Source organism: Manduca sexta, chromosome 11 (assembly GCF_014839805.1).
Source record: "Manduca sexta isolate Smith_Timp_Sample1 chromosome 11, JHU_Msex_v1.0, whole genome shotgun sequence".
Lineage (NCBI taxonomy): Eukaryota > Metazoa > Arthropoda > Insecta > Lepidoptera > Sphingidae > Manduca > Manduca sexta.
In genome coordinates this window covers 3019205-3029758 of record NC_051125.1, presented here as the reverse complement: position 1 = coordinate 3029758, position 10554 = coordinate 3019205, and the positions used below count along the sequence as shown (strand labels likewise).

Sequence of the window (10554 nt, the reverse complement as noted above, 5' to 3'; positions counted from 1 at the left end):
TTATCTCGGTGCGGCCCATTAGAATTCAGAACAGTTTCGTTCGAGAATCGTGTTTATCGCAATGATAGTCGTTTTTATCGTTTGACGGTCTCCACAACCCCTTTATATACTGTGGAAGACCTAAGTAATTCAGGAAGATGGATAATAACACTTTTATAAATGAGCTGGGAAGTTAATCTACAGCTAAATTGTGCGTCAAATTATGGACAAAAACTGTTGAATTCGAAATTACTTTCGGTTTCTAAGTTGGTAAAATGAAACTGCTTTTAAAGTTTTAAGAGCTAGGGTGCTTTTAATATTATAAGAATAATTAACTTGTAATCTAGCGCCTACTAAGCGCCTTCTCCAGTACCTGCATGAAGATTGGAAATAAGAACCAAGATCCATATAAGGTTCAATATGCGAGGATATTCTATTTTCTGATTTGTGCAAATTTGAACTTATCTTCCGAAGTTGATAGGCGGGAAGAGTAACGATTACTAGGAGTAACGATCGTTAAAAAATATATCTGAGATAATATGTTTTATGACATAAAGTTATAAGATCAGGAAGATGATAAGAGGCGTAAATATACTGTTCCGTGTAATGTCGCTTTATCAGTTACTGTTAATAAAGACTGAGCTTGTCTAATGAAGTTTTACTTTCTACCCTATCACGTTCACTTTAGATACGTCGAGATCTGTACTGATTAGAACTCTAATGTATAGCTCCAAGGAGACAACATTAAATATTCGTGTTAAATATATTCTAAATATTTAATTATGTAGAAGAAAGTTTGTTATAACGAAATATCTCTTGCCTTATAAAGGTCAGTAATTATTGCTACGGAAAGGAATGCGAGTCGGTTTGTACAATAGTTTGTGTAAAATAGAAAGGTCGCAATGTTTAACGTTGAAATGTAAAGGTGGTTTTATTTTTTTAAAATTTTATTTTACTAGGGAAACAATGTGTTATTATAAAGTTAAAGTATTTGACATAATAATCTATCAATATCAGCCCTGTATTATATACTGACCACTGTTGGGCACGGGCTTCGTCTACTACTGAGAAGGGATTAGGCCTTAGTCCACCATGCTGGCCTAGTGCGGATTGGTAGACTTCACACACCTTCGAAATTCCTATAGATAATTCACAAAGAATACACACATAATTTTAGAAAAGTCAGGGGTGTGTGTGCCCTTGGGTTTTGAACCTGCGGACATTCGTCTCGGCACTCCGTTCCACAACCAACTAGGCCATCGCCGCTTTTAAGTATTTGACATCTAACACATAATTAAAGTATACATAATTAACACTGTATGTTTCCACAAGTATACAGCTATAGCTTACCATTTATAGGAATATTGCATAATAAAACATACGGTATACGGTAGTTGTTTTATAAACGTAAGGCGAACAGGATTTGTTCGAAAAAAATATTTAGGAAAAACCTTACCTAAATGACTTCTCGTATCTCGTGTGGCTGCAATTGCGCTAGTTAGTTAAGTTGCGCTAAACTCTACATATCTATTATCTAATATTACTTATACATAATGTGTCGTCAGTAGTGGTAGGTTCTGGGTTTAATTTTTACTACACTTTAGTTTTCTATGTTTTACTTGGTATTGGATTACCCAGAAAATATTAATGAAGACAGGCAGATGTTTGAATGTAAGTAATCATATTTGTTTCTGCAACACGCTAAAGTATTTACACCGAGTTGGGAAAAAGAACAGATAGAAGTAGACAGCATTATTTAAATACGTGGTATTTTCGTTGAGAGTCACCAGATCTACTAAAACAATTAATCTTATTTAAAAGGAACAAGAATAGATACGTCCATCGAACATTCAGAAATAGTTCCAAACCTATTTTTAAATATTTTGTATTTATATAATTATGTGTGAATCAGGTACTTCGAACATTTCTCGATATTACAACAATTGGATTCCAAACAATTGTTTGTGGACCGCAAAACAGGTACTGGTTGGTACAGTAACCAAATTACGACCTTACCTTCTACAGTTAGTCACATGCTAAAACTATATTAAACGTATTAACTGGATTGTGCTTGCGGCTTTGCCCGCATGTAAGTTTTTCCGGGATAAAAGTCCCGCTATAAATTATCCCGGGATAAAAAGTAGCCTAAATGTGTAAATGTCCCTTTCAGGGTCTCTAATTATTTCCATGCCAAATTTCATGGAAATCCGTTCGGTATTTTTTAGTTTCTAGTGTTTAGACAGACAGACGGCGATAGCCTAGATGATTTAACGGACTGCCGAGGTGAATGTCCGTAAGTTCAAATCCCAAGGGCACACACCTCTGACTTTTCTAAAAAAAAATATGTGTGTATTCTTTGTGAATTATCACTTGCTTTAACGATGAAGGAAAACATCGTGAGGAAACCTGCATTCCTAAGAAATTCTCTATAGGAATTTTCCAGGGTGTGTGAAGTCTACCAATCCGCACTAAGCCAGCGTGGTGGACTAAGGCCTAATCCCTCTCAGTAGTAGAGGAGGCCCGTGCCTAACAGTGGGGCGGTATATATTACAGGGCTGATATTATAGACAGACAGACCCGGTGACGGACTTTGTTTTATAATATGTAAGGAAAGACGTCTTATGTAACGTAAACCTATTTATACGAAAATCTTTTCGGACTATAGCACGAGATAGGCGTTGGCCGCCCTTTATTTGTATCATATGTGTATATCCCGTTATATTGTGCTATATTTTTTCTTTGATATGTTGTAAAAATAAGACACGTGCACGTCATCAAAGAATTCCCGTAACGTTTTCAAATTATAGGCATGTTTGAAATGTACGTCTCTTTACCAAACATATTGAGTTATTCACAATACTTTTCCAAATCATTGGGTTTTCCTTGTAGCGCCAAGGAGGTTATAGAAGTTTATTTAACTTTTACTTTTTATTTATAGGTCAAATATCCGGCAGTAAAATAAGTGGTTAATTAAGTTAATTTTGTAGTTCTTAAGGCCGATATCTATATTTTGCTTTTAAATCCTTGAAGGTATTATTTTATAGGTTTTTTGAAATCACCTTGTTGCTGTGATATATTTAAAGTATGTAGTACCTAAAGTACATGGCCCGTGAGGTAAAGGAAACGTAAACATATTGTTCGGGCGATCGAAAGTGTGAGATTTTCCGTTAATCACACCATTGTTAAAAACGTGGCTTTATTTCTTGCACCTTTTTTTTCAAATTGGGATTTGAAGGAATGCCAACATAAATACCGTATAAATTATATTTTTTTCACGGTTAATGACCTTTCTTTCTAATTCAATTTGAATGAGAGACGGATAATAAGGCTCCGCTTCTGTATTTTGAACCTAAACTATATATTTTTGCTATTTATTGCTTAAGTAATTTTATCAAATTAATTTCATTCCTTAGTATATTTATCGAACATAATACCAGAACTTCCGAGTTCAGAGCTAAGAGACCCAATAAACTCGTACTCTTATTGCCACAATATAGTATACAATAATATTACATCATTCGTGAAATGGTCAAGTGTGGTGAGAGAGGTAAGCGTGGTAGGGTACTGTCAGTTGACGGTGCGCGCGTGTGTTGCACGCGCACAATCGATCATCGATTAATATTTCGATTCGTTCCTTTTACGCTCTATGGATTTTTATTTTTTAATTACGGTAAGTTTTTATTTTTTTGAATTTGGAAGTTAATCCTTTTAGAGTGATGGTAGTGGTATACTTTAAAATTAATTTTATGTTATTAGGTAAATTAGGTGCGTGTTGTAATTATTTAATGACTCCTTCAAATATTTTGAGTAAACGCGAAGAGGATCAGAGAGGTTCTCTAAATTTTCTTAAAACTATTAATATAGCAACTGATCATTAACGCTTAATTAGAAACCGCCTTAGTGTATTTTTTTATTGATAATGTTTTCGCAACTAAAATTGTTGTTATCACATAATAAATTAGACAATTACAGACAATGACTGTTTAGTTTCACCTGATTATTGTATTAGCGGATTTAGAAATTAATTCTGAAATCTGTCTAGCTATGATTGTTAGGACATTTCTTGCATCAGTTTGTATTTCGTTATCATTTGGCAACTAAAGCCCGGTAAAAACCTGTTGCTGTTATTTTATTTCTTATGTAAACACTTAGGAAATCTGTGTGAATATATATTTTGATAATTGTAAGTATATTTTTACGATTTAATATTTCCGCTATTATAGAGTTTATAAAAACACAGTAATGTTGACTGAACTTTTATTTTAAATACATAATAATTAAAACGATAAGAAAATATAATATTATTCCAAAACTACCGCAGCTATACCCGATAAGGATATTGTTTTTTTCAACTGGTCTTTCCTTAAGCTTTTCTTAAGAACTTGAGTCTAAGGTTTTGACTTCGGTTATTTGAATTCCGAATTTATCCTACGTATTAGTGACCAATAAATTAATTCTCATTCTTTATGAGACTTTGTATATTCTCGGAATAACTATAACGTTTAAAAATTTAATTGGTCTATACTATTTGAAAGGTTCGTTGTGGCGAATGTGTGAGTTACTTTTGAGAGCATTTTGTAGTTCTTATTATTTCGTTACGTAAAATGATTTAGCGTCAGAATGTGTGCAACATGTTTTTCTAGCCACCACGCGATATAGCATCTTATATGTTTGATTTTATAATGAGATGTATTTATATACTTACCTCATTCTTTTTTTAAATTCATTTTTCGTACGATAGTCAGAAGACCAAATGAAATAAGTAAAGACTACGTATTTCATTTTTCCTTTCCCATATTATGAATGCTCGGGCACAGGAAATTAATTTCTACACAGAACCTTTGTACCTGGAAAAGGCCGTTAATTGCTAGGGTCGATCTATATTTTGGCAACTCGCCAGAACTAACTTCCCGTTGGCTTTGCATTCTATGCCAATTGAAAGGGATGAGTTTTTTTTACAAAGGTTTCTCTGGCCGTTAGAGTTCATGACAGTTGTAAAATAAACAGTTTGGGATAAAGTAACTTAAAGCCATGTATTTAGGGTTAAAACATGTTTTTTTGGTATTTTTCCGTTGTGCAGGATTGTATTGTATTGGGACAATGTTGACAAAAAGTGATTTGTTCTTAGTTAGCTACAAGCAATACGTGTGGCTCGTTCAAAACGTTAGTTTTTAGATAGGTTTAATTTATGGAGACACTTGAATTAGTATTAATAACCTTACATACATCTTTGAGATTAACTATCAAGGTATACGATAGTGCATTGATTTAAATTTGTATCTTTAGAATACCTTCGTCTTCGTAATTTGTACTAAAACTACATATAAACATTTTCAACTTATATTTTCTTACTAACGAACATTGAGGTTCCAGCAAAAATCCTCGATCTTCTACTCAGTGGAATAAGAAAGAGCACTTTTATCCATGAGTGTGAAGATTCTTTTTTTCTATCAAAATCAAGTAATTACTGATCGTGATGATAATTACAATGTAGTCAAAGTATAATGTGGGCCAAAGAGGTCGCTAGACTTATGCTGGCCAGGGGCTATGACATGACATGCTATGTCATATCCATAGAATGATTCTGTTAACCGGTTTTCTCAATAACCTTTTCATATGGATAACTCCTTCACGTGTTAACCCTTATACTAATAAGGTAATCTTTAAGCATTGCTGATTATTCCAAATGAATAGCAGAGCAAAATTGACGCAAAACTCGACCTTATGTAAGGACGCGATTGTAAACTAACCTTCGTGGTTTCGTCGTCGAGTAGGTTAAAAATGCAGCGTCAAACTCTTAAAAGGGTATTTTTTTTCAATCTCTGATGTTCCCGTCAAACACGATCTTCACAGGTTGACCAGGGAATGCGATTCGTGGGAAAGAGCTGTTGGAGCACTCGCCGCCCCATTACGCTAACAGGCTTCAAAAACATAGTATTTTAATCCAAACCTAATTTTAAATATAACCACTCGTGACTCTAAGTGTTAGTTACATTCGGGTCAAAGTCAAACTACTGCGACTAGCTAAGCGCAGTTTGGTAAGAATGGTAACTGCTATACGTAATATTACGTATTATGACACTTAAAAATAACTGGTTAATTAAACCGTGGTATATAAAGAAAAAGTTAGTGGGTCAGCTGGCTTAACGTACAAGTATTAATAACTTCGTTCTGAAATGCAGTGCGTAAAGCAAATTTATTATTGGAATTGTACGTACTTATATTACCTTTATACTATATGTATTATACAATACATAGATAATTATACAAGTATGATAGATTCACAATACCAATTCCCATTCATGCTTGCTGCAATTTAAGTAATACTGTGTAGTACTAATTTCTGTTTTTATTACTAATAATAATATATACATATTTTATCTCTATACGACGCATTTTTGTATGTCATATGTAATCAGCCGTCGTTATCCCTAATCATTAAGACACCCAAAATCTGGCTATTTCGCATCATATAAAAAAAAGTTATAAATTATTCATAGACCGGTGTACTCTCAAAAGTCTATGGTCTCATTTGCCTGAGTATCGAAAAGTATTATAGCCAAAATGTTTTCTAATATTTATTTTTGTTTACGTATTCAGATTACAATTCATATTGCTTTTTAAAATGCACCGCGTTGGCACAATTTCCAAAAGTTTTTTTTTTTGTAAAGACCGTTTTACCAGCCAGTATGTTACAATATTTGTTTATTAAAAAGTAACAATTACGTTGTTGTCATCTCACATATCTGTTACATTAAATTGTTATTATGAAATGGATTATAATATTCGCGATCTTGAAAATCGAAAGTGGACCGGTTTTAGTACCAGAATAACTGGAACGAACGTATTCTGTGTCTATATCTGTGTGAGCGAAGGTAATGAACGTAAATAATAACATTTAGTGCATAGGGATGTAACGGTTTACTTCCTTGTTCACTGCGATTTTTCTTGTCGAATGAATGAATGATTTGGGGTCCACATCGTATATCTTAATGCTTTGAAGTATGTCAGTAGGTAGTAGATGAAATTGAAATGGTATTTGAACCGATGTTATATAGTGTATGGATTTTGGATTAAACACACATATACACTAATCCTAAAACACACATATATCCTTTTTTTCTCCGAAGGGGTAGACAGAGGCGTAACTGCGTACTCACTCGCGTGTATTCCGTACCATGCTGTGAAGGGGGGCGAGCCTATCATTATGTCTGGCACAAAATCTAGATTCCGAGCTGATACTGATTAGCAAAACCCAATACAACTTTGTACGACCTGGGGATCAAATACGAGACATTAGCACTACAGTTTTACCTTAATACAACTACCAGCGGGGCAGTAATTTTGGAATAAACTATACTAAAAAAACTACAAAAAAATTGTACTCTTTAGGAGAATCTCTTGACTCAGTATGCCATGGAATATAAACATTCATTGATAATAATAATAACTAATAATAATTAGTTACGTATTAACTATATGTGAATCACATAAATATGTTTTCGGTTTATTATCAAACAATTTTGCATGTGGTGTTTACCAATAATAGATCATACTTACAATGCTATTTATTTTATATTAGTTTGTAAGGAATAGTGTGATATATGCTAGTAAGCCTAATAAATAAAAAAAAAAAACAATTTCCAAATGTAAAACAAATTAGGCTCAATGAAATTTTGCCGGTGCGGAAACTGAACTTACGACCTTATGTTCCTCGGTCGGCCATTTCGCTTGGTTATGGAGGTTAACAGCGAGATAATAAATTTTCTGTAACATACCCACGTATTACAATTACTTTTGGTTGAATGTTTACAAATATTCAAAATCTAATACATATTGAAATGTGAAGCCTTATTAACTATATGTGAAGTCTGCCAATCCGCACTAGGCCAACGTGGTGGTCTAAGGCCTTATCCTTCTCAGCAGTAGACATGGCCCGTGCCCAGCAGTGGGAAAGTATATAATATAGGGCTATTATTAATACGTACGAACTCGTTGTCAAAACCCGCCATAGCGGCCCACGTAAGTGTGTCGCGTTCCGGGATCAGCTTGTGTCTATCCGGTTCCAACAGGCCGGCATAATTCTGTCGACTGCCGAGGGGTAATCATCTCTCGTCGTTATATTGAACCTCACTCCACTGACCATCAGTTGCAGTGTCACTTTGCCAAGCCACATAGCTAAACTTATACAGTGTCCAATTGTGACCTGGAGATTGAAACAAGGAAGTCGCCGATGTCACACCTTACTCTTATTAGAGTAGGTTATCGTATGCAATATGCAAGACAGCCAAACGCATATATCAATTACTAACTTCCTAGTATAAGAAAATAAAAGCTATATGTTTACAGTTATACAATCATGTTTCTTCATTATTCATTAATCTATACTATTATATAAACCTGACGAGTTTGTTTGTTTGAACGCGCTAAGCTCAGGAACTACTGGTTTGATTTGTAAGATTATTTTAAAGTTGGATAGATCATTTATCGAGAAAGACTATAGGCTATATACCCCACACTATGACTAATAGGAGCGAAGCATCAATGAGCAATATTGCAAAAACGGGGAAAATTTATTATTTTTAAGCGCTTCCGTTGCGTGCACTGGGTAAACCGTTAAAGTTACGCAACAATCATGTATGACAGCATTGTTCCACTTAAAAAGTTATAAAAAATAAAACAACGTCCCCTGCCGCATTTGTTTGCTAGTCTGAACACAAACAACTCAAAAAATTCTCAACAGATTTCGATGAAATTTGGTATGGTTTATAGTTTGAGACCATGGTAAGGACATACTCTTCCTTTAACCCCGGAAAATATATAGCGGGACTTTATCCCGGAAAACTCATTCATGCGGCCGAAGCCGCGAACAGAAGCTATATTTTTTATAAAATCGCAACTTTCGATGAATTACGCAACTCCGCTAGGGTTGTCATAATTACCGGGTTGGTCAGGATGTTTAATTGTCGTTGTACTTCTAAGACTATAGATAGTCCGTCCGTCTGTCCGTAGTTCCGTCTAGATTACTATAAAGAGTCATTTAGATTAGTCATGTCGGTTTGTCCGTCGTTCGGTCTAGATTCCTATCAGTAAGGCACAGTCGTTTAGATAAGTTATGTTGGTGATAGTTTCCTCTTGTTATATTACGGGTGGGGTTAGATTAGATGAGTATATAACCTAATTATAGATAAGTCTTTGTGATTATATTATATTGCTCTTAGTATATTTGATTTAATAATATCACTGCGAGGGTACTCGCTTGAAAATTATATGTGGCCTAACGAAATCTCTCTAATCACCAAATCACATAATATGTCAAATGTAGCCCAGTTCAAAACACAGTCTCTTCCTAAACAGCAATTAATTCATCGTATTAAAAATACCCTTGAAATTCTAAGTAGGGCATAATGACCGTGATTTCCGGACATCGAATTTATTACACCGGCTGTGTGTACCGAAATGTTTTCCGGACACCGGAAAACATTTCGGTACACACAGCCCTGGTAATGAACGGAGGAGCGTTTCGGATTCGTCTTAAAACTTGCATTTGTTGTAGTTACATCAGTTTACGACCCGGTATTTCGCAATGAACTCTTAATCCGTCTCGTGTCCTGGTAATGACGAAATAAAACTGCATTTGTATGCGTCAGTTACGTGAAAAGTTAAGGCCGGGTCGGAATGATATCTTCATTTGATTAAGACTGCAAAATGAGAGGAGAATGGTTTTCAATTGCACTTAAAGATATAAGGATAAAGATTTCATGTTTTTGGCTATGTCTTTATATGATACTGCCGGGTTTTCGTCTTCAAATACAACATTGGACTTTACTAATCTCTCTTATAGTATTATGAATTTTCCAGAGTTCTACCGTTCTACACCAGCATTATTGATCCTCTATATACAAGTACAATCTCAAATTGTAATTATTTATATAAGACTAGAGCTGAAATGCTTTAAATCCGCTTGAATAAACACAATTTCAGTGCCAGAAATAGACTAGATTTGTCAATTTTGGTGTTAAAGGACTAAAGAACTGAAACGTACTTGATAAATTGCCTTTAATAATGGCTATTTCGGTGGTTAGAGTCTGAAGTATTTGTCAATTGTTTTACCACAGTGCAGAGTAATAAATCAACCAACACATTGAGAATAAAATTAATATAAATTAAATACAGTTCGACAAATATATTCCTTAAAGAACTTAGCGTAACCTTTAAACAGAATATTAAATGTGAAGTTGCAATGACGATGTCAGCAATTTCATTCGGTGTCTGCTATATTCTGCAATAAGGAAGATATTAAATCCAAATGTCAATAACTTTGCCGTAGAAGTTTTATTTTACAACCTTTCTTTAGTTACGCTGTCTTACCAATATTGTAATGTCGACGTTTTGTTTTATGAAACTTAGAAGTCAGCGCTGAAACTGCTGAACTGATTTTGTTGTAATTTTGTTCATAATAATGCACTTTCAATTTCGGAAAAATGCACAATTAAATTTTTATATCGTGGGCCACGCAAATGAATAATAATAGTAATAATTGTGTCGACTGTCAAGGAGTTATCACCTCTCGTC

The 10554-nt window shown here is 34.3% G+C and overlaps 1 protein-coding gene across 1 annotated transcript in view; it reads left to right on the top strand.

Annotated features, from left to right (window-relative positions):
- The first annotated feature begins 3514 nt into the window (after positions 1 to 3514).
- LOC115454427 (UDP-glucosyltransferase 2) overlaps positions 3515 to 10554 on the top strand; it is a 49110-nt gene continuing 42070 nt past the window's right edge. Inside the window, exon 1 of the mRNA XM_037437507.1 lies at positions 3515 to 3649. The gene's annotated coding sequence lies outside the window, so the exon portion shown is untranslated. The remainder of the gene's footprint in view (positions 3650 to 10554) is intronic.